At 36.3% G+C, this 25534-nt stretch overlaps 1 protein-coding gene and 1 long non-coding RNA gene across 7 annotated transcripts in view; one reads left to right on the forward strand and one right to left on the reverse strand.

Moving 5' to 3' along the window:
* The window catches only part of LOC105427769 (uncharacterized), a 138512-nt gene that overhangs the window by 18956 nt on the left and 94022 nt on the right, over window positions 1-25534 (forward strand). The window lies entirely within an intron of this gene.
* Window positions 225-25534, reverse strand: part of LOC105427720 (uncharacterized) — a 34866-nt gene continuing 9556 nt past the window's right edge. The window contains exons 1-3 of one of the 2 annotated variants that reach the window (XR_016141069.1): window positions 12282-12728; window positions 1217-9792; window positions 225-798 (exon numbers count right to left, since the gene is read on the reverse strand). This is a non-coding gene — a long non-coding RNA (uncharacterized LOC105427720). Of the gene's footprint in view, window positions 799-1216; window positions 9793-12281; window positions 12729-25534 lie in introns of those variants that run through there. The other variant, XR_016141070.1, reaches the window with a different exon arrangement.

The raw sequence follows: 25534 nt of genomic DNA on the forward strand, positions 1-25534 counted from the left end.
GGCACGCACCTCGCTGATAATTAGACAGATTATCACTTAAAGAAGAATTTTCTTGGAAAATTACAAGTCTCGTCATGAGCAGAATAATAAACTTCCAACTATTAAACAAATAGAATAAATAATTCACATTTTGGAGCTAAAATTTATTTTGAAGGTTTGTTCTGGAAATTTTTCACTTCCAATCCGTTTCACGAATTGAAAGGAATAAAAGAAAATTGAAAACGTAAGATATATTTTATTTATTTAAGATATATTACACAAATGATTTTTCTGAAAAACATTTTTACGGAAAAAACAATTTTGTTGATTCAGATCTGACAATAATTTTGTTGAATCAAAAAAAAATAATTACGTAACACGATTGCTAGATTGCTTGCAAAATTTTTTATTATATTATCATTATATTTAAATGTTTTAAATATTTTATATTTCAACAAAAATTATTTTCAGATCTGTACCTAACCAATTTTTAGATATTTCAGGAAAAATGTTCTTTTCGTATTGGATTTAAATTATTTGAAAATATATATTTAATATATATTTTACGCGTGAAAGAAACGTACTTTCAACATAGATAATCGATTCAACATAGATAACCATTATCACCAACGTTGGAGCTTATATCGTGTTTTGTCGGAGTTTGTCATTTCGCGATATTGTCCTAGAATAGGTAAAGCTTCCATCGGATTTACTATCAGTGCTCCCCATTGGTTCTCGCAGCGTTATACAGCCTCTACCTGATAGCAATGTAGCACACCATTGGCGGACTTGCTATTCTGTATATTCAGAATGTTTAATCTGGAACATAGAATATCTATATATGATTTGTTCTAAGATTTCACCATCTTATATTGTATTATACGTCATTTTTTTCATTAAAAAAAATCATTATTAAAAATGTACCTGTTTATGTTATGAACTTTGAGATTTGACCGCTTTTTATTGCATATGATTGCAATTTAAATGCAATTTAATTTGCTATTATTATAAATATGAAATTTGTATTGTAAATTTAATTTTCCAACTGGATATTTTTTTAGATTTAAAAGTCACTATGACGTTTTTTTATCCAATACTTAGCATAATTAATTGTATATAATAGAAGAAGAATTAATTAACTGGCATACATTTGCAACATTTGAAAAGTTTGCGACGTTTTTGCGTAATACATTTCTGTCCATCGTGTTCATTCGTTCGTTGCACATATTATACTTACCTATATCGGATCGTTAAACGAAGCCCTTCTGTCTGTATTGGGAAAGTCATCCGTGGCTTCCGTGGAAAAGCCATGGGAACCCATAAGCAAATAGCACCTCGTTAGCCAATCCTATTGCGCGATGCGTTATCGATCGCCGAGCCGATTCATGGCAACTTCGAATGCACTGTTGACCGCAGGACTTGTTGGAGCTGGCGACTAGCGAAACAATTGTGCAAACAAGGTGTTTTGGTCATTCAGACATGTGTATTTTGCAGTATACAAGATACAATAAAATTGAATTGAATGTCCTTGATTCCAGTAATGCTTGGACATGTTCCATCTTCTAATTAGATATTTACACAAAAAACGCCTTAGCCTTGCCGTAATATGTAGTAGAAATATTAACAGACTCTGAAACATTTATATTTTAAAATTACGTCGACTATTAAGCTTTTCTTCTTTTTACATATTTGCTGCATGTATTTGTTGTTATCTAACTTCTCGTAAGAGAGGAAAAGAGAGGTTTTTTATAGAGGTTTTTATTATACCTTTGTATAAATTATATATATTATGACAAAAAATACATTTTGTAATTTACCTTACATTTTATAACTAATTTTTATCAGTGATAAACTAATTATAAAATAAATTAGAACATTATGCCAAAAAAATTTGATTGTACAGTTAATTAAATTTTCATTGAATAATCATTAATTAAATGTAATCAATCTGCCTACTTTTGATTCTTCAATTAATTAATATAATATTAATGTTTCTCTCTCTCTCTCTCTCTCTCTCTCTCTCTTTCTCTCTCCCCCCCTTATTGTTCCCTCTCTTTCTTTTTCTCACACATGTGTATTTTTGCTGCAAATTAGCATGATATTAAAACTTACTGATTCGCGTTGATGTTACTAGCACAGGGACAACTCCTATAAATAATAAGAGAAATACTTAGGAACTACGACTTAGGAATTATATTTCAGTTCACTACAATTTGCGAGTTGCGCTTTATAGACCACTAAATTATACAATACGCGCAGCGAGCAGTCTTATGAAACTACAAAGCGAGAAAATGCCTTTAACGTCATACATGATAACAGATTCTCAATTAACTACATTACCAATGCAAATTTCCATAATGCTATTAAATGCCATATATTATTTGGTACAAACAAGCTACAAACTTTTCCACGACAATTTCCATCTTGGATTGTGTACTTTATTAGATGATATATAGATCATTTAAAATAGGATCGCAAAAAAAAATCACAAAAAATTGATACAATATTTTTTTATTTTTATATACAGTGTCTGTTTTGCAAGTATAATTTATCAGAAAAATGGCTTTCTATTTTACATTTGCGGAGATGACATTACATTGTATTCAATTTTCAAGTTCTTAATTGTTTTCTAATAAGCTTACGTCGAAATGAGCATTGAGTAAATCCTTTCTATAGATAACCTTTTTTATTTCGCAAATTTGTTAATATATCTACGATTCTCCATTGGATGTGTAATACAAGTTGTATTACATCATTCGCAAGTATGATATTTGAAAACTGTGAGCCAAGCTTTTACACATGCTCGCTTAACTATGCTGTCGCTGTTTTTCCTCCCCCTTTTTTTTTGCAATTCATGAAGTTACTTTGTTACCATCAAGCACATTCGAAATGCGTCGTTAATTAAAATTTTTAATGAATTCTCTGACGCTTCATATTGTCGAGATGAAACAGCGTTGCTTTTTTTCCTGCGGTATTCTGGCGTTGAACATATCGATATGAATTTCACCGTCGCGCAACTTTATTTTTGCGTTAAGTTCGATACAGGGAAGGGGTATACGTTCATTAAATTTTTTAATTGCAATATGATGTTCGCGTATTTTAATTTTAAAATTATTTGTGTTGCCCTTCTTTCTCCGCGCAAAATAATTCGATGATGCGGTAATGATACCGGATTACGATATATTATTCATATTATTCTAATTTTTTTAAAAACAACATTAAAAAAAAATATTTAAAATACAATTAAAAAAAAGAATAAACATAATTTTGTTTTTGTTTTATTTGAATGAGAGCTAGAAACAATTTTTTTCTCGTAACATATCGAAATAAATAACTTTTATTACATGTTTCTGAATCTAATCACGATATAATTTTTCGAAATTAATTTTTATCCTATGTTATTTCTTATACAACAAATTCACCTCTAAAATTATTATCGCTTAAAAAGCCGGCCAATTCTCTCTACCGATTTCCGAAATCTTTTCGGTGGATAGCCGACGAGCGTAGAGAGTATCGGCACGATAACCACTGGCTCGTATTGATCCTCGCGGGGGTGTACAGGGGTTGAAAGAACCAAGAGCAAGAGGGATGAAGAGAGAGAGAGAGAGAGAGAGAGCTTCGGCTGCACACACGTATACACGCTTTCAGGGGTGCGGGCGTGTGCCGTGCATGCACGTGTATGTTTGACAGTGAGGCGGAATGACAGAGAGAGGGCTGAAAGAGGGGAATAGCGAGAGAGCCCGTGACGCAGGGGGGGAAACCGCCGGGAGAAGAAGGGTGAGTTTAGCCGTGGAACATCCCTCGGTGACTGACACACACACACACACACACACACACACCCCAAAACCGAACCAACCCCGAATCTAGTCCCAACCTAACCTGCAAGCCCGTACAACCCGACCCGGGATACCCGTGGCACCACCACTTGCGTAAAGAAGTCAACTTATGCGAGACCCAGAGGGGGCGGACGCGTTTGCTGCAACCCACCGATGAAGAGACCCACTCTCGTCGCGCACAAGCGAGGACAGCAAGCTCTCGATTGCAATATGCAAAGCCGCCCCGTCGTAATTACAAAAATGTATTCGCGCTGGGACGGGCGATCGCGCACCGGCCGCGTCAGGAAAAAAGCATTTTAATCGCTTTTTACGTGCCGCTTTATGGAGATGTCCTGTTCGCCGAAAATCGCGCCGATATATGAACGACATGAGGCGTCAAGCGCAATTTGTTTAACATAACATGACGATGGACATTACGCAAATTTTGGAGAATATTTTGTTTACGGAAGCGGGAATTGGTGACGCGGGTACGGGGGATATATATTATTTCTCATTATAATAAAATAACTCCATAATATACATTACGTTATATATAATATTAGAAACTATCTAAATGCATACGGAAAAAAGCTACGGCATAATAAATTAATTTTTACGTGGAAACATTATATTTTTAGCAAAGAGAAACAATTAAAAAAAATTCAATATTGCCGTATCAAGAATTTTGTCCGCGAAAATGGTAGCGCCTACCTCTCGTTACGAATCGAAACCACGGGTCTCGCTTATCAAACGCCATGTGGCACGTTAATATGTCGTCCAACATCAGGCAGTTTTTTTTTTTTATGCAGCTATGCAAACGACCGTCCAGAGTGCATTTCGGAGTCGGGATTGTCGGTCGTGTCGAAACGTCCCTTGGTAACGACAGCAAGAGGGTTCCGCCGAAAATACATGGCGAGACTATCTCCCCATCCTCATCCCCGCTCTTCATTTCCCTCCTTCTTTGGTGTCGATGAACCTCGTCCTTTTCGCTCTTCTGTCTCAGCGCTGTATCTATCCGCCTTGCACACTTGCCATGATAACCATTGATTCCATCCCGCTCAAATCTGTCGACCAATGTCCAAACGTGTATGATCGAATGGTCATTGTAATCCTAGCGATTTCCTAGTTTCATGACACTGATTAATCGTGCCGATTAAGATCGTCGATATATCTGCCAACAGTGCTGACATTATCGCTCAAGTAACAGGCATTTCTCAAATTTTTATTATAAATTTAAAATAGGTATGTATACTTATTGTTTATTTTAAATATGTTCTAAGATTGTAAAATTTAAATATGTTATGATAATTTATATTTTTTTTTTTTTTTGTAAAAATTTGTTGTTTTTAATTTTAGTTTAGATGAATGCACCTTTTATTGAATCTCACCTCATTTATTGAATAAAAATGATAGGATTAAAAATATAATTTCAATAAGATAATGTTAAAATAATTATTTAAAACTTATATTTTGTTTAAAGTTTATATTTACTATATGAAAGATATTTGCTTTGAAAACCCCATTAAAATTAAGTTCTAACTTGGTATAACAGAGAAGTGATTATTATTACCTAAATTCATAGATTTTTGAAATAGCGCATCGCACCTCGTGGCGCCTCGAAATTCCGCTTTCGCGTCACTAATTAATTACATTTAGGCAACTAGTGGTACGCGATAAATTAATTTTCCTGTAACGCGGCCGTACGAATCGGCAGCTTTGTAACGAAGGACTAACAATATACGGTACGAATTATCATCAAAGCGTGGAAATTCGCGTCGACGACGTTTATTAGATCGTTTGCGCGTGCCCGGATAATTCCTCGATTGATTTTGAAAATCGCATTACGGCAGATTCCAGGGATCCAATTTGTATCTCCGATCGGCTATAGGAGAATCAATTCTTGAAATAAATCAATCATCGGACTAGTTCCAAAAATAGGATAATCTGTCAATGATAGCGCAATGTGTCTTTATCTGCTCAAAATCGACACGAGCAATTAATCCTACTCCAAGAAAGTGAGTTACTACATTCCTGATTTTCCTTTTATTCCCTGTTCATTCTTTTTTCTTCTTTTTTTTTTTTTTTTAACTTTATATTATTTTTAATGATTTTAATGATTTACACTATTAAAATTTCTCGCGATATATACGACTGAAAGACCGGACTATTAAATTTTTCCAATAATACAACTACTATATGTCCGTTCATTGACATCTTAAATTATGCCGTGCACAGCCAAGACAAAAACTGGATGGTGACATCTGTGGGTTAACGTCGAATCCCAGACAGTCGGGTCGTTCACCCTGATGAGTCGGGAGTCTCCAAAATAAGCAGTAAACGCATACACATACACATACACACACACACACACACACACACACACACACACACACACACGAGATACACACGTTCGCATCAACTAGAGAAATTTTTCGTGATATACACGCCGAAAATCAGTGAGCCCATAATAAAAACCTCGACTTTTCTGTTCGCCATGCTGCTAGTAGATGTTCTAAAACTAAATCTCTCCCCCTCCCCCCCCTCTCTCTCTCTCTCTCTCTCTCTCTCTCTCTCTCTCGCTCTCTCGCTAACGCGCTCGACCGACCGTCTGAAAAGGCATTAATCCCTCGTACCACCGACGCGAGTGTTCAGTACGTGTTTGCAGACAGGTACCTACTGCACTTACAAGCTCGACGGCGCCCTATAAATAGCGCGGCCGTGCTCGCCGCTTTATCAAGGCGCTTATACCTACGACTATGTCGAGTGCGCACCAAGGTGCAGGAACTACTTTCGGGCCGTGCCTCTTTTTTCTCCTCCTACCTTTTCGTCCTTTTGCCGACTTTTTTCGCGACTCGCCGCTCTCGCGGCTCTCGCGCGTTCGTTACTGGTTTTTAGAGCTCATTTAACGTTTTTTCCCATACAGGCCGGCTGCGCGTTTCGTCGATTTTTACACTGTGATCGCGACAAACGAAAAAGACAATACGAGCATACACGCGTTTATTTCTTATTTGACATTAAGTAATATACGAGTCACATTTCCGACCGACGGGACGTGCGAAATTGTCGGGATATGTGAAATTGTCTATACTCTCCGTAATTACGGCGTGTAATTAAATTTAAACGTGTCCCGCATTTCGCAGATACATTCATTAATATCCTGGCCTATGAGGTAAAATGAAAATTTGATTACCCCGTGTCAAATGTCGTTAATTGTGCCGCTGCTAACGGCAAATTTAGCTACGCTCTATTTACGTTTTTTGTCATTACTCCTTCTAGAGAGACAGATTATGTATATAATTTGCAAAAGGCGGAGTCTCACCCCCCCCCCTCTCCCCTGTTTCGTATCGTCCGTACCGAGATAAGGTCCCACATGACATACGCGCGCTCTTGTGCTCGTTATCGCGGGGTGGGCCCGCTCATTAAGTCCGTATAATTACTCGTGTCAGCACGCGTGCTGCTCGCGCACGCGTTATCGCGGATTTGTTTCGTGGAGGGCACTCCGCCGTCGCCGTCATTGTCGCCGACGGCCAATTATCGGCCAATGAATTACTGATTGCCGTTAATTAAAAGAGACAGGTGCGATCGGTGCGAGTGCGATCAATCCCGTGCCGCGTTTGTTTCTTACTACAAAAGAAACAAACGAGAGAACAAGAAATCCCCCCGACACAGTCGCCGTCGAAAAAAAAAAAAAGAAAAAGAAAAAAAAACAGAAAAGCATTTGCTTCTCATGAATTCTTGAAAGAATAAAAAGAGATTACTGAGTAAACAATAAGATTCACTCGCTACATTTTTTTCAAGAAACATTTTTAATATATTTTTAATATCGATTTTATACGAGAAAAACATAAATATCACACTGATATAGGAAAAGACGATATTTTATCAAATGTAATTTAATATTTATTTATTTTATCAAATGTAATTTAATATTTATTGAAAGTAACTGTAGCTTTGAGTTTTAACATAAAATAGAATGCGATTCGTAAAATTAATCCGGTTAAAGTTTGCTCTACATTACGTGCTCAGATTGCACCTTTAATGCTTCCTGTAACGGTGACTGCAGTGTCGCGGCAACGGACAAGCGCAAGCTGTTGCATTAATTATGCATACGAGACGTAATCGATTTGCAACACTGTTACGATAATAATTAATTTATATCTCTCCGATACTTTCTCGCGTGTCGCATTTCGTGAGTTCGTATTATTAATATGATTTAATGCTATCATTATCCATCTGTTTTACGATTACAGCACGTTAATAGATAAAATTATATGCTATTCCGGAGATGCGTATTGGAAGAACACGTGCTGTATTTATATACAAAACAAAAAATACTATGACGAAAATGCTGTCCCGTCTATCTCGTCCACCACAAAAGAGCAACAGAGCCATATTGCATGATTTGTCTGATGATGCGACATTGTTCTGTCCCTTCCATTATCGACCCCCTAAGTGTGACATATCGTTCTCGTTCTTTTTATCACTTCTCCGTATATGTGTGTCTCGAAAAAATATTCTGATTTGCAATTTTTTGAAGAGACGCCATCAGGAAAGCCAATAAACAAATCAAATTCACTTTTAAAGATTTTAAACATTTTCTTACAATTTATATAATGAAACGGGTAAAGATAATGTATAATTTTTTTTTGCTAAATTCATTTCACGATCTTTATAAAAATATTTTTTAAAACTAATTATAGTCTTTTTTGACAAAAATGAAACAATATCTAATTATAAAGATATTTTACATTGAAAAGAAAAATTTGACGAAAAGTAGTTTAAAGTTGAGTAAATAATCTTTTGTAGTAAAAATCTTATATAAAAAGTAAAGTTTTGTGAGTTTTCCTCAAAATAGATGTTATATTCTACTTTTGATTTTAGTTTAATTAAAATCAAGTAACGTTAACATTATTTTAATTTAAAATATACTTTTAAAGGACTACGCTTATGACGCGCAAAAGGCTTTAATCGTTTTATTTGAAACTTTTGTGAAATACAATGTTGTTTCCGCTATTGTATTTGCATCTGTGTCACAAAATATCATCTGTCACAAGATATATTTGTGAAATAAATTATAATTATTTATAACAACTGGCATGCGATGTAAATTATATACTTACGAGGATAAAATCAAATATATTAAATTTGCGAGACGTTTAATGATTCCGGACAATTTTTGTAAAAGTTACGCGAAATTTTACTTCGTTCTTTTAAATTCATTCTAAATAGCCTTGAGAATAAAACCGCAGATAAACCACGCATACGATAATTTCGCAGTGCGAGAATGACGCATAGGCCGTAATCGACCTTATTATTCGCTGAACAATGAACAATTGCGTACAAGAGTAGAAATAATCACCAATGCGCCGACGAAACGCCGAGGACAAGCTGTGAGCTTTTTCATTTCGTCTTTCGCGAATATCGCGTTCTCGTTAACGCTTTCTATTTTAATATCCGCCACGTCATCGTGTAGGGAAAATTGGAGAGAATCCGTCATTGTTTTTAGTTTCACAATCAGCGCGTCAAATAATATCAAAATAAGGCACAAAGGGAGATAAGGAGGGGGAGAAATAGATAAAAAGCAGAGGGAGAAACAACGCGCGCAGGGGCACGAAGGTCGGTATACTCAATTTCGTCTCACCCGCGCCCAAGAACCCCGGTGAATAAGCGGCGGAATATTTTCCTAACCCGTTCTCCCTCGGTATTGCAGCGAATGAGGTATTCAAATATTTAAACACGAAAATATACTGGTGGAAGGCACCTGCATGAATTATGCATAAGACGTGTCCACCGTCGCGTCTCTCCCGTCCTCCTCCTTCTTTCCTCCCTTTCTCACGTTCTCCGGGTCCCTTTCTCTCGTAACCCGCGCTTCCTTCTTCGATGCCTCACGAACTTCTGTCAGCATCGTTGCCTCGTGTCCAGGCGCATACTTGAGGAAAACGGTCACCCCACGGTTGCACCGCCACAAGGAATGCACTCCATGCCGTCGCGCGCGTTGCTACAAACGGAAAAAATAAAAGGAGCGGTGAAAGGATTAAAAAAAAAAGGCCTCATCGTTTGCGAAAAAAAAAAAAGTGTACAAATATATTTGTATATTCAAATTGTTCAAAAACTTCTGACAAGTTTTTGTCAAATTTAAATAGCTCTATTCAATGCAAACAAACAATGAACAAGACATCTTTCGTTTCTGAAACTCATGTGTATTCTCACTCAATTAAAGCACTTACATCTTTGTAATAAAAAAAATTTTTTTATCTAAATCTGAAACTTTCGAAAACATCAACTTCTTTATTTGCGTTTTACAAAGCGTCTTATTTGTAAAATATTTTTTTGCTCGTATTAAATAAATTAAGATTTGATAATATCCAAGATATGTCTCCAGTGAGAATTGCACGGTAACAGGAAAATCCTTGATCTTGATCGCACAAGAATCATGGCGAGAATAATACGGATACTGTGGGATCGTCCGCCTGCACTTATGACTTATGACTGCTTATTTTAGCATCCATCGGCTGTGTAATTCTGATATTGTGTTTAGTCACGATCTCTACCGGAAACTAATTCCCATTCTATCACCGATTTATACAAATCGCTTGTCTATAGATAAAACGTAAATGAATCGTACATGAATGAATCGCTCTAACTTGTTCAAAGAAAGATCCTTAATAGCGTATTTTATATCATTTTCATCGCGAATAGAATAATGGGCTGAATTAATTGAACAAAATTAGATAATATAATTTATAAGTATAAAATTAACAGTTCTCTGAGAGAGTTAATAAAATTAATAAAATTTATTAATAAAATTTTATAATACAAAATATAATATAAAATAATATAATATAAAAAGATTTATTTATAATATATACATATATATATATATATATATATTTATAACTTTTAATTGTAACATTAAATTATAGCTTTTTTAATTTTTAATTTTTAATTATTCTAAATGATTACATTGTATGTTTTATATTTGTTCAATTGTCGAATAATTACTCGTCAAATCATGTGCTTGCCGCGGTCAACTAATTTGTCAACTAATTTGTGTAAAAAATAATATTTTTTAATTATTAAAACCTTGGATTTTTAACTTTTCGCAATATAACCGAATTCCGGACATATATAAAATTCATATATGCGTTGCGTTAAAAATTAAACGGAATCGGAATCTAAATCCGCGATAGTGTCTTTAATTATTCATTTCTTCCTATTACTACATACATTTCTATCCAAACGATACACTATGGTAAACAACAAATAAAATCGTAATTACATCGACGTTATATAAAAATTAACGTTGCACATACATCATAAAATTAACTACAAGATTTTCATCACGAGAGTTATTTATACGCTTCACTTGCGAATTAAAAGTTACATATGTACTGTATGTGTGTCAATATTATTATTCGAAAAATATGCCTTTATCTTAGATGAAAATTTAATCTCAGTAATTTCTTCTGCTTATAAGTAGTTTGTACTGAGCGATAGGAGGTACCGTCCAAGTTTCGTTTCTTATTTGAGTGGGAAAGCGTTTTTACTGCGTGCACCAAAGCGCAGTAGCGCACGATGCACCGAGCGTAGTTCCTAAGAATAATGCGGACGTCTAATGCATATAATGATAGGCATGGTAGCCTTGGTGATGTAACTTTCACAAGGTTCTCCCGCGCTTTGTTGCTTGCCGATACGATCCAATCACCTCTTTTCTCTCTCTCTCTCTCTCTCTCTCTCTCTCTCTCTCTCTCTCTCTCTCTCTCCCCCTCCCTCCCTCCCTCCCCTTCCTTTTCTCATTACTACGTTCGCGCACCCACACTTTTCATCTATCGTGAAGAGCTCGTTACACATTTCGCTCCCTGATGTATCAATTAAGAGAAACTCGCGGGTTTACATTTCTTTCTGACGCTCTTGAAAATTAGTTGTCGTTTTTCCTTTCTCCCTATCTTTCCTCCCGCTGAGCGCGCGCGCGCACGCGCGCGCGCTCGATTAACCGCACCCACGCTTCCCTTCATTCATCCTATTGGCACTTTCGACGCGCCTTTTAGGAAAGTTGCGCGTTCATTCATGCGTAGTCGATATACCTCATTCTGAGATCGCTGGAAAAATTTCACTCGGCTGACTCGAAGAGACCGAAATAACCGGGGGTATTATTTTATATTTTTAGAATACACAAGTATTCTCGAAGAATCTAACTTTATAATCATACGTGTAGAGGAAGGGGTGCACGTGCATTTTACTACAATATGTATTCGTATAAGTACGAATAAATATATGATCACGTTTACGAGGTTAGAAGGTTTGTTTATGAAGTCAGTTTTGCTGTGTATTGATTTTCCGAGATTTAAAATTTAAATTTTTGCTTTTACGTTCAGTTCTGTTGTGAGACCTCGAAGTTTTGGGATATCTAGACGTACGTACACATATACATGTCTGTTCGATGTATCACGTTTGTGTGCTGCTCTACTTCGTAAAGGCAAAACCTACCTGTCACGAAAGCAATGATATTCTCGAGCGCCTGGCTATTTTCTCGTTGTCGGGTAATCAATCGCGAGCATCGATTTAATGCACCCACGGAGAGACACCTCGGCTGTCACCGTCGCTTTAACATTGACTCGGAGAATTTTTTTTTCCTCTCCCTCTCTCTTTCTCTCTTTTTCTCCGCTACCTTACGTCACGTTTTTCTCAGAAAGATTTCCAAGTACGTAGGTCGCTTTGTTGCTCGATACGATACGACGAGATTGCTCTTTCTCTTTCACCGACTTCTTGGCCGATTACTAGTTGATTAAGTTCGCCCACGCTGCAACTCCTTTTTCGTCCTGTTTCCTTTCTTCGTGTAGCAATGCTGACACAGTTCTACCGCAAGTGTCCCTATTGAACATATCGCAAGCCACTTCGTCAAACTTGCGTCCCAAAGTTCTTGCTAGAAACGCGAACTATGTCGTATGGAATACGCGCGAATACAGATAACAATCGCTAAAGTTAAAACTTTTAAAGATCCTTTTATCTCCGATTTATTTTTAATATGTCATACGTTCCTTCCTGGAATTGTAATTTTCTAGAGTTCCCATTTTGTATTGTATTTTTGAAATGTAATGAAATACCAATAAGTAACTTGTGATCTTACAATATTACAACTTATGCAGAAAGTTTAAATAATCCGTTCAAACTTATTTATTTCTTCTTTCTGAATTTATTAAAAATTTATGTTTTATTTATATATATACTTTGTTATAATCGATGATTAATTTTTCAAAAGTATCTTTTACCACGGAAAGACGAAAATTCTCTATTTAATTTATTTTTTAATTTATCCTCTCGTCTTTTCAGTATTTAAAATAAAATCCCTCGTATCAACTTAATATTTTAATATTTTTTAATTTACTATAATAAAATATTATAATGTTAAAATACTATCGGTGTTTGTCCATCAAAAGCAATTTGCATCTTTGATCAGGTTGTTGCAGGTATCATTGAATAATATAGAACTCGAAAAACATGTCGGAGAAGTGAGTGAGCATAAAATGCGATACGGTCCCGTACGCTCAGTATTTGCACAAGAGAAAGTCGTTTTTCGATCTCAAGAATCTTCATTAGAACTTTGCCGAGAATGTTAGAGAGCGAGTCGTCGAACGGCAAATTCGATTCGTAAAACGAAATTGTCGTAAATTCTCCGTTTACAATTCTCCGTTTACAAAGCCACAATTTTGACAAAAGCGACAATTTCGAAAACCGTGCCGAGTACCATGTTGCATGTACGTACGATTGTGATGACTTTCATATTCTCAATTTAAAAGAACTTGCCTGAAGGCCGATCTGTACCATCACCCCCAAAATATCTAACGTCAAATGCCAAGGTCTTTTGAAATAGGTATATCCTTATGATTGCCCCGAGAGATCGAGATTATAAAGTTGAGTAATCAAAAATTGCCAGGTACGATGCCGCACGAACTTACCACCTAATCTTATATATAGAACGCGAAAGGCCTTTCTAATAATTTGCATTTTAAAAATATAGTTTGCGCAGTAAAAATAATATCGAAACTATATTTCAACATATCTCTGCGCAATCGAACTGCACAGAGATATATTGAAATATTAATATTAATACAGAAATTTAAAAATTATATTAATACATATATATATATATATATATATATATATATATATATATATATATAAGTCTTTGATGAAATAGTTTATTAAAAAAATTAAAATTTAACTACTTTACTAATAACGATTGACTCTATTTCTCTTTTTGGGGCAATTTTTTAATTTGTGACATTAACTTGCGATGACGTTATTCCTAGTGTCTTTGAAGACACGTTCGGAAAATTGACAGAAACAGAGCGACCTGATTTTGTACCAGTTATAAATACGTTCGGTGCTAAAGCCATTTCCATCACGTCGTTTCGAGATAGAAAAAAACCGAAGGTTGAGGTTTACGATGCGCACAGGAACTCGGCTTGACGCCACGGAATTCGGCTTCGCCAACTACGATCGCATAACTCAGCCATTAATTAAATAGATACTAATTGAATTGAGGAGATACGCTGTTTGTGAACGGAACAGAAGTGCTCGAGGAAAACCTGTTTGCTATTTATACGTATATATTCGTATCGACATAATGGACGATCAATTTTCGCGAAAAGTCCGGAGGGAGAGTAAAAATATCCCGCCAACGTATCGGATAATTGTCGTGTGCTGTATCCTTTTTTTTTTCTTTTTTTTTTTTTTCCTGTCCGCTCGACTCCGCAGTGAATTAACTCTGATAATTAGCTGCGACGTATTTACGGCCCGCGACCGCCAGGAATTTCAGCCATTTTCTTTTTAACGTCTTAACGTCCGCGGCTCGGCGTATGGAGCGTATGGAGGGAAAGGCGCGCGTTATTAGAATTTTTACGGAGAATGGTGCGCTAACGCACCGCCGGTGAAAGAAAACTTCCGCACGTTCTATTTACGCCGGCAAACGTAAACAACTTGCACGTAAGTACAGCTCGGTTACGCGTATCGCATTGCGGATGTAAGTCCCCCGCGATCGCTCTCGTTTGTTAATTGCTTTTATTTTTAGCTTGATTATACACGACGCTTCAAAATCACGTTCGCAATTAGTTTCTTTCTTTATCTTTTTTTTTTTTTCTTCGTAAAACTAAAATCAATTTACAAATGTAATTTTAATTGAATGTCGCCTCATTACTTATTAAAGTTAAATATCCCGACGATTAAGCTAATAGTGAAATCACAACGAGGCCTAAAATATAGCATAAGCTAATTTGAATATTTAAGTTAATTAATATTTTTCAATAAATGGATGTTTGTGTATTTGATTTATTGATTGTACCTTAATTGTACATTAATATCATGTCCAGTTGTCACCTTTTGAGACGCTATCGAAATACGTACGAAATTACACGTTGTCATACTGTGACAACGTTATTGCCTAGATAATAATAAGCTAATTTGATCTTTTCAGTATAGGTGACAAATCTCTGCAACGTTGTTCTATTTTCTGTATTTTGTTTTTATTACATAGCCATGTCTATTTAGAGAAACGCTTTAAAATTATTTTCTGTATAAGTTTTAGGCCATAAAAATGATTGGACAGGAATTGGACATTTTAACATTCTCAAAATGATCCGATCTAAATATTATTTTCGAACGAAATGAAAATGAAATTAGGTTTCTAACAAAGTTTGAAGGGGAAGATTGCTATCTATGTTGAAAGTTTAGTCTTGGGAATGAACTTCGAATTATGTTCTAAGGAAGGGGATAACCAGACTTTCGAGGGACGGTTGTACTTAAGTACAAGAGCAGCTTTTGTCGGCGGACAGACAATGCTGGCCGCCCTTATATCACCCTTTGCTCGTTTCAACACCCCCCGTGCATCATGGTCAAGTTGTCTCTCTTGATAGTATTCTCGTCCTTCCGCTACTCACTACCTGAGGGGTCTTTACCTCTGTACAAGCCCCTTTAAGGGAAACCTCCCTTAAAGGTCTCCTCGCGTGTAGTATGTAAACCGTGCGTGAGCGTAATCTTGTCCCCCTGCCCTTATTGCAATGTAAAAGGGATTTTACATTACAGTACGTGTTACGTCGCATGTGCGAGTATGCGTTACAATACACTCCGCTGTAACTTACGTAATAAAGTCGTTTAAAGCATAACCTTTAGCCACCTTTCACCGTAGTGGAAGTGCTTTTTTACCTCAAAAATAACATCGCCGCGATGAAGTGAGACTGCGAGAGACGGCGGACGATTATTGGACACAACTTACAACGATTAATTAATCCTGGTCCCGAGCTGCAACGAGCGAAACGGGAAATAGGATGTACTCCTGCCACAGACGTTATTAAACCCGAGAAGCAATATAGAGTGCCTAGTGGAATAATAACGACGGTAATGACTACACGGTGACATCACACAAGTACCACAATCGACCTTCATTTGCTATCGAAGAATCTTGACTGTAATTAAGGGAAGTGTAATCGAGTGTCAGTGTTATCGGGAAACAAAATTCGAGTTTTATTGGAGGAATAACTGTTAAGACAAAACGGACAGAAAAACGTTAAAACTATTCTCTTTATTCAAGATTGCTGCCGATCAATCTTTCAGTTTATAAAACGACTTTGTTCTCTCCTCAAACTTCTCTAAACTTCGAAAATTCTTTCTTTTGAAAAGAAAGAAAAAAAAAAGAATTTTAATTAACGATCATTAAAATATATATTTATTATTTGAAATTGAATTTTGTTCGTACGGTCGGGATTTTATACCAATAATTACGGAAAACAACTTTATTGAACAGTTTTGTATACTTTATTCTGTGCTATTCAAATCAAGTAAAATGTACACAAAATATATTTGTTAACATTTGCATAGCCGCATAGCAGACTACACAAAAAACAGTTATAGTACGAAAACAATAATAGTTCTACCCAAGTGTGTTATTTTCTTTTCTTTAGTAAAAAGCATAAAAGCCAATGATCCAATAATAACATCTGACGGTGCAGTAACTGTTGATACAGATAATAGGGTGAATTGGAAAGAAAACATGAAGGAAATTGAAGAAAATAAGCGTGACAAAAAATAAAACCTGACAGAGTAAGGTGTCAAATTTTATTGAATTGAACTGTCAATTTGTCATTGTGGGTGGTGCTCGCCTACACTTGTTCTCAACCTAAAAATCAATCTTTCCATTTTTGATCTTATAAGTAACTACCTATTAATCTACAAAAAATGCTAGTTAATATCCACGGAAAAAGTGTTCTAGTCGCGACAAAAAGCTTTACATCTATTTTTTTTTATAATCCTTAAACAAAAAAAAAACACTTTTTTGTTAGTGATATAATCAATCTCAATAGCTTTTTTTTTTTTTTTTTTTTTTTTTATGGAGAATTCCCTTCTTCCCCGAGAGTTCGATCTCGTTCGCTCTCAAGGCAACACAATGGAGTAAACAGGCAGGAACATGGAAAAGCGTTTCATGCACCTGCACGCGATGCAAGGACCAACTTCGCAATTTCTACGGTGTCCTAGTTTCCTTCGAGGAAGGCGTTAGTGCTATCGCGCAAGTCGCGGCGCGCGATCATGGTGCTTTTGGTTCGACTGAAAGTTGTTGGAAAACTCATCAACCTCGTTCGTGGATTTTTCTACGATCGGCCCCGTTCTTCAATGAGCATTCAGTGCGCGCATAACCTTCGAACTAGCGAGCGTTCTACTCGACATTAAAATCGATCTCGCGGTTTTCTCCGTTTTGCTTCCCACTTTTCGCACTTTGCGCCGCTTAATGACTGAATAATCCGCTAAAAAAAAACTTTCCTAAAAGGCAGTTAACATTTCTCTCTTTGTAGCTTTATTTATTTTTTGTTATTTTTATATTTTTATTGCAACTAAAACGAAAATATTTTAATAAAGAAATATATATATATATATATATATTTCTTTATTAAAATATTATATATTATTTTATATATATAAAAAATGTATAGATATAAAATAAAAATTTATATTTTATAAATTATTACATTTTAATAATTACATTAATATACATACTTTTGGAATGAGTTTTCTGGTAACAGTTAGCTCGTTTTTAAAAATTAGGTAATTCGAATGGTGGCGAGTGTATTTGCTAAAATCTATCAAGAGTATTGAGGTATGATTTATTGAAAATTGCAAATAAGAGTCTTTATCTTCATAAGTATATGTCACGACAGTATCGCATAATTTACGTCCGCGATTTGTGAACTATGTTATTAATTGCTATATTATTAGAATAAATTACTAGAACTGGTTAGATTCAACGAATGTACTAATGTAAATAATTTCCATTTTAAAGTCTTTCTATGTATATTAAGTGGAAGAAATGATAATATTCAGAGTCTGAAAACTGAGTTAAACTTATAAAGTGCAGATCGAAAAGCACAAAAAAAGCACAAAATCAAATCAGAAAAATTCATTATTAAAAGACTACCTTAAGTCTCTCTGAAAATTACGTAAATAAAAAATTAGTACTGTGATTAATGTCTCTAAAATAAGAGTGATTTCAAAAGTATCAGAGATAAATACACTTTAAGAAAGCTATATCACTATTAAAAATTTATAATTTTTAGGTCAGGGTATAAAATATTAACAAAAATTTGACAGTAGCACAGTAACACAGCATGAAATATCATATATAAATAATCCTTTAACACATTAACATGTGTGTCAGTTATGATCGACGTTATTAAATTCAATATGATGTGTAAAAACAAACGGAATTCATGAATAATAATATTTGTAATTGTATTTGCAATTATATTTAATATCAACTCAGTATTCTAAAAACTTCACATATAAATATATAAATATATTTGTTTCTAATTATGTAAATTTAAATAAACGCGCATAAAAAAAAATAAGCAAATTAGATCTGACATTCAGTGTATTAACTTAAGACTTCTTTAAATAATTTCATAATTAGTAATCAGCTAAAATTATGAAAGCAATTTCGCTACTTTATTTGCGATTTCATTTTATCGTTATAATATTTATTTACTTATAGTTACAATCATTCTTATAATTGAAAAATTATATCTTGAAATGTTTATTAACAAAAAAATTGAAATTGGAATACAAAAATTGGAATTAAAAAAGATTACAAATTGGACAAAAAAAATTTTTTTGCGTCTTCCTTGAAAATATCTTGTGGAATTAAAGATAGGAGGTTACCAAATGCATCAAAAGATTCTGTCGTCATAGAACCATAGAATCATAGAACCTCTGCCTTGATTCTTCGTCTAAATATGCGACCTCGTCGAAACAAAAGTTACCTTTCTGTTCGAAAGGAAGAGGAAGAGAGGGACCAATGCGCTTACGAAGAGAGCCCCCAGGGTTTTTGTTTGAGAACCGAACGTCAAAACCGGTCGGACCAGTTCCACCCAAAAATCGCCGGGTTTCCGAACCGCTTCGCGACAGGGTAAAGTCCCTGGATAGGGTTGAGAGCGGTGGAAGGTTCATGGGAAACGGTTAACTGTCTGCGTCTCGTGGGGGCATCGTCCAGAATATCGTCTGAGAATATCGTCAAAGCGATATTAATCCCGTCTCACTTTCGGGCTCTCCTCACCGCAAAGTGCCTCGCTTCATGAACGTCGAGTAGGTCAGTTACGTTTGCGTATAAATAACGGATGAAAACATCCTGTGTGTACTCGATGATATATGATTAACAATTTTAGTCCTTGACTTAAGGACTACGGAGAAAGGACTCAGGACTCACATATATAAAATTTCGTCGAAAAAGGACTTAACGGATTAAAAAAATAAAATCCGCTTGATAATGTTGAAATAATTTCACAGAAACGTGATTTTTCATTCGAATGTTCTTAAATGAGAATACGAATGTTCTTAGCTGGTATTCTCGCTTGAAGAAAATGTAATATAATAATCGCCGATGATTTTACGATCATCACGATCGAGATTTGCAACAGCCTTCGTCACAGGGTGATCATGCGCTTGACAATCATCAGCCTTTGTCGTCGTTGATCTGGGAGATTGGATAATAGAGAGGAACGATCGGGAGTCTGTTCACCTGCGCTTTATGGATATTTCTAGTGCCTTTCAAACGGTTGTGACATTGGTCGGCCGGCCTTTCCTAAATACCAAACCGCCAATCATGTCGCATACTTAATTAGCCAATCAACGTACACACCTTCCGTTTACCAGTCGACAATCGGATAAGCCATAGCGATTGGTCACACGATCTCCTCTCGATACTACAGTTTTGACACAATGTAGCAGGCCATTAGACAAAAGATTATATTTTAGAATAAGGACGTAGACATAGGATCGGATTAGGTTCGGATTTTAGGATTTTAGGACATTAATCTTGAGTTATTTCTTGATTTAAAAAATTATAATATTTCTCGTATCGTATGACGTATATCATAAAAAATATTAGTATTTATAAAAATTTTAGCAATGAATAATTGTTTCTCGTTTGTTAGGAACAACGCTGTATATTTTATTAATATTATTAGAATAATATTATTAAATAATAATATGTGTTAGATGTTAATTAAGAAATATCTCTTTTTTGTTTTTAAATTTTGTCAAAGTTTAATATTTAAGATTGTGACCTCTTCGTGATCTTTTAGTTCTTGAAGGAACGAATATATACTTGAGATGCATGGCAATCCAGGTGATAGAGTCGCGTAATGTAAGACAGATAATTAATACCAGTCATTTCAATCGGCATGAAAGGTAAGGACAAGTGCTTTGCGTTTCTAAGTTCTCACGCTACCGAGATACTTTTTCAGCAACCGTTGATACTTTCTTGCTTTATAATACGAATACATTAAGAAAAGGCATTTTTTATATCAATAAAAAAAAACTGAAACTCGGCCTTGACAATTAAATTACATGATTTCGATCTTCCGTTATCGAAGAAAAATAGTATTTGAAGACGCAGTTCGCAGCGTAGCAACAATATAGTATTATTTACATAAAATTAAATAACTCACTAAAAATCACTAAAAATTTTATAAACTTTCGAAATGGTTTTTTTTTTTTTTTTTTTTTTTTCAGAAATATACCGCCCTTCAAATGTTAAAAAGGACGAGAGAAATATCATCATATTTCACTGATATTTTCTTAACAGGCACCTTTTACCGAGAGAAGTGAGAGAGTGCTAGTGCTTTCTTGAATTAATTAGCGAGAAGAAATATTGGAAGAAATATTGGAAGAAATATTGGTGTCGATCGTTCACCCTTTCTCTCGGCGTGTGTAAACACGTTGCACGTTTTGATACGAATCGCGAGTAAGCGGCAGCGCGAGCGCTTTAATTCGGGGGAGGGGGGGCGGGAGGGGAGGGAAGGGGGGGGGGCAGGAAAGAAAGAGAGCGGAGAGTCTGGGGCACGTTCGATTTGTTGCAACCCGTGTCCTTGCACCGTGGCTCATTCATTGGCTGCGAGGCCTGCAGCGCGTGTGACACTGCAATCCGTCTCTCCCGGCGATGAAGTTAATCCTATAAATACGCTCCCGCATATTTCCCACAAAAACGCGCGTGATATTCTGTAATGCGATTAGCATTTTTACCACCAACCGACAATCTCTTTTCCCGAAGACTACTTTTCCAAGAGCCTCTACAATCGGGAATCTATGAATATCGATAAAGATAGTTCTCGTCATGATTTAATACTTGTCATATAATCTGCTACGATTTACCTTGATCCAATTTCAATGTGATTAATGTGCGCTCGTTTTTTGCGTTATCTCTCGAGCTGATTTGTAATAAGTTCCAAACTTTTTACATTCTTTACTTTTTTTAAATACGAAGTGACGAAAATATGAGTATATAACACGACGAAGATAAATAATTATAAATCCAGCATCTAATATCAACAAACAACTGTAAGATTATATTTGTAAATTAATAAATAAGCTTATATCTGAATTATTTCTGTTATTTATCGTTAGCCAACTAACTAACGAAACGAAATCGTGTGAAGGACAGCTGACATGTTCTAATTCCGTTCATCCTTTTGAAAAGAATTTTTCCGACCGCTCAACGACCCGGAAGTCCAGAAATACCCGAGAATCATCTCTCTGCGATCATTTACGACGTCGTTTGCGAGCGACTTTGAAGAATATCTGTTTAAAGAGACGGGCATTTCGACATTGTTTCGAAAGCCCGATCTCGGTTTTCTCGTAAAGTCGGGCAACATATCGCGCGAAATTTTGGCGCCGAGCCTAGACCCAGTCTTGCGTAATTTACTATCACGTAAATTCAAGGTCTCTCGTCGCATCCTTCCGCTTGCCCGCATTGCTTTTGCGTTAATCGCAAATTATTATCCAAGATTACTCTTGCGAAACTCTGCGATCAGGATGACTAATTTTTAATTGCATAATTCAATAAGTACACGTCTCTATCTAAAATGTTTTGAAATCTATCTTTGCTTAAGACTCATAACATCCATACTCTTCTCAACGTTTCATAAAAATTTGGACGAGACTTATATATATATATATATATTTTTTTATATTTTATATTTTTATATATAGTTTTATATTTTTTTATATTTTGTAATGTTATAGTTGTCACCGTTGCGTATAAATCCTGAATTTTAAATTTATTTTACCTTTGTCAAATCAAGATTTGTAAACTGTGTAACTGCGAGCGAGGAGTGTGAAGCACTTTCGAATCTGAGCTATCGAGATCTTTCAATTTGTATTAAATAACGCGGTAATTAAGTTTCACAAAAGAACATATGCTCAATTCATTACACATGAATGTTACAACATCGAGCGCTGTCGTGCCGATCGCGATTGTTGCATGCCTTTTTTTATCCGACATAAGAGCGATTTTGTCGGCGAGGAAAAGAAAACGGTCTCCCCCCCCCCCCTCGCCCCTCGCCCCAACTGGATATGTGCATTGGCTAGATTTTTCACGCGAAGGAACGTTTTCGCGAGGCTTTTTACGGAGGTGTAGCGACGATTTTGCAAGCGCGCGCGGAGAGACTCGCCGACTTGGCTTACTTGGCGTCGCCAAGATAATGTAAGCACGCTCTCTCACACGCCGGCATATCGCGTTGAGTAATGTCAAATCGTGTTAACGACACAAGGACACGCGTACGTCTCTCGGCCGTTGTGTGCCGCGAGAATCGCGGACTTTCCATTAAACGGGTACGCACCCGTTCGTCGCACGTAAGCGCGGTTTTCCGACCGATCAACGGCGGATTGGTGTTATTCCAAGATTAATGCACGATTTATAACCCCCCTGTTAAGGAATCCACGAGTCAGACAAAGTGCAATTATTTAATACAAATAAAGTCCGGTACGATTTTTCTTTTTTTTTTTTTTCCCCCGTGTATAATCATCTCTTGAATATGACTTTAAATTTTTCATCAAATTATAACAAACTGTTTTGTATGAAATATATAATTAATATTTTTAATTATTGGAATTGGGAATAATTGGAATTACAAATATTGGAATTATAAAAATGTTTATGTTTGTAATTCCAATGAAAAATTTCTAATTTTGTATTCAGGACTCTACGCGGAATCGGACATAAAACTACAAAACAACGCTATTTAGTGCGAAATAAAAAAATTTAGTTTGTAATTCAAATGAAAAAAATTCTAATTTTGTATTCGAAGTTCTATTCGAAAATTATAGTATTTTTTTATCAGAAACATATTACACCCCACCTCGCGGGATTATGTGGCACGTATGCATTTCAGCATCAAAATTAAAGGCTTCCGATTGAAAAAAAATCCGATTAAAGCGAAACTGTTCATTGATCGTCTCGCACTTATTCCTATCGAGCGACATTCTGTGTGAAAATCACGCGACTAAAGTGTCATGTATTAAATTTACAGAGGTTTAATATGAGATATTACGACACGGCTCATGTCGCACGTGCGCAAACTTAATCGCCGAACCTCCTCTAAGATCCTCTTTAGGCCGCGATCTGGTCTTCAGTGGGGAGAAAAAAAGAAACATATAATAGCCGGCAGTTAGAATGTATGTACCTGCGTCCATTCGCATTAACGACGCAAGGACAGCCGTAACGTCTCGCGCGTTTCTAAATCGCCGGCAATCGTGGACTTTCGATCACGGACGCGCGCGACAGGACGGAAACGTCAAGTACCGTTTCACGACTCGGATCGACGACCGTAATCTCGCATTTGTAATTGTACATGATATTTTTAACAAGCGAGAAAATTAATTAAAATACCTTTAATAGAAATCGGTCTCCTTAACTCGTCCAACTCATTAAAAATTCCTCTAATAAACTATGCGAACATATTTAAGATACCAGGAGAGAGGGGAAGCGGGGGGGGAGGGGACAAAGTGGCATGGAGCAGTCGATTGTAGGAGGAAACTTGACTTCGGGGACGATATACACCTAAAGCCGCGATAACTCAATTAGAACTTTCAACGTCAAAGAATCTCTCATGCGATCAGTTTCCTCCTTCGTCGGCGAATCAATAGCGGTCGCGGCGAGTCCGCGCCGATTTCACGGCGCTCACGGTGCCCACGCACCGAAATGTGCGAACGTAACCGAGCTGGATGTAATCGCGGGCCGTCACGGGCCATTAAAGTTAGAAAACTGGCGTTAGATCGGTCGCTAACAAATCGCCATGCCGCGCCGTGCCGCGCCGTGCCGCGCCGTGCCGCGCCGTGCCGCGCCGCGCCGCGCCACACCGATCTGACTCGACGACCTACCTAACGATTGTTACTAACGTGTCGCCACCGAATCGATTTGCGTTCACGGACCGTCGAGCAAGTCTCGCAGTTTGTCTCAATCCCGCGCGCGAAATTCCGCAGATATATATTATACGTCGATCGTGGCAACGATCGGAGTGCGTGACACGAACACCGTTCTTACCGTTCTTCAAACCGTGATTTTTAAACGCACGCTAATTATCATTACATTTTCGATTTTACAATAAAATGTTTTTTTATCATAAAATTACTTATCGTACGATCGATGAATTTTTAAAATACTTAGTAAATACTTTATTTTTTGTTTTTCCTTTCTTTAACTCGCTATGTCACGTTTATACTTTCTCTATTATTATTATTTCTATGCTAAGCGGTATAAAGAATTTTTTCCTTACTACTGTTCGGTGTGTAGACATTCTCATTAAAATTACTCGAACACAGTCGAGGGAAGGTTAAGGAAACTTAAGTTTGCGCAAAGTAACGTGCCTTCAAGGACACAAGCGAGCCGAGCTCTCGTCACCGATCGTTACAAACGACTGGTCGATTTTAATTTTAGAAGTGCGTAACACCGAGGATGCGTGTTTACCGTCGCGACGATGGTTTCCTTTCACTTGTCGAAAAAGTCGGTAATGGGAAAGAGGATAATGCAGTCGTCCTCGAGCAAATTCGTCGACGACAGACGTTCTTCTTATTATTAGGATCATTATTATTATTATTCCCCTCGCAAGATTTGCAGGCTATCGAACCCACGTCCTTAACCTTTAACGCTCGCCCGGAATAACTCGGTGTGATGTTTGTTTCTAGATTGTCTAGACGAAACAACAAATCACTTCACATCGCGATGCGCGTTGCATTAACTTTTTCCTCGTCGTATTATCCCGTCACATTGAGCGAAAGAAACGCGAAGAAACGTCTTTCTATCTGATCCTGGCGAAGAACGATGACTTGAGACTTTTCTTCAAATTATCATATTCTTAATATATTGTACCTTTACGTGCAATTTAAAAATAAAAATATAAAAATCCAATATAATTTCTTACCAC

This window comes from Pogonomyrmex barbatus, unplaced genomic scaffold (assembly GCF_055798465.1).
Source record: "Pogonomyrmex barbatus isolate J1 unplaced genomic scaffold, ASM5579846v1 scaffold8, whole genome shotgun sequence".
Lineage (NCBI taxonomy): Eukaryota > Metazoa > Arthropoda > Insecta > Hymenoptera > Formicidae > Pogonomyrmex > Pogonomyrmex barbatus.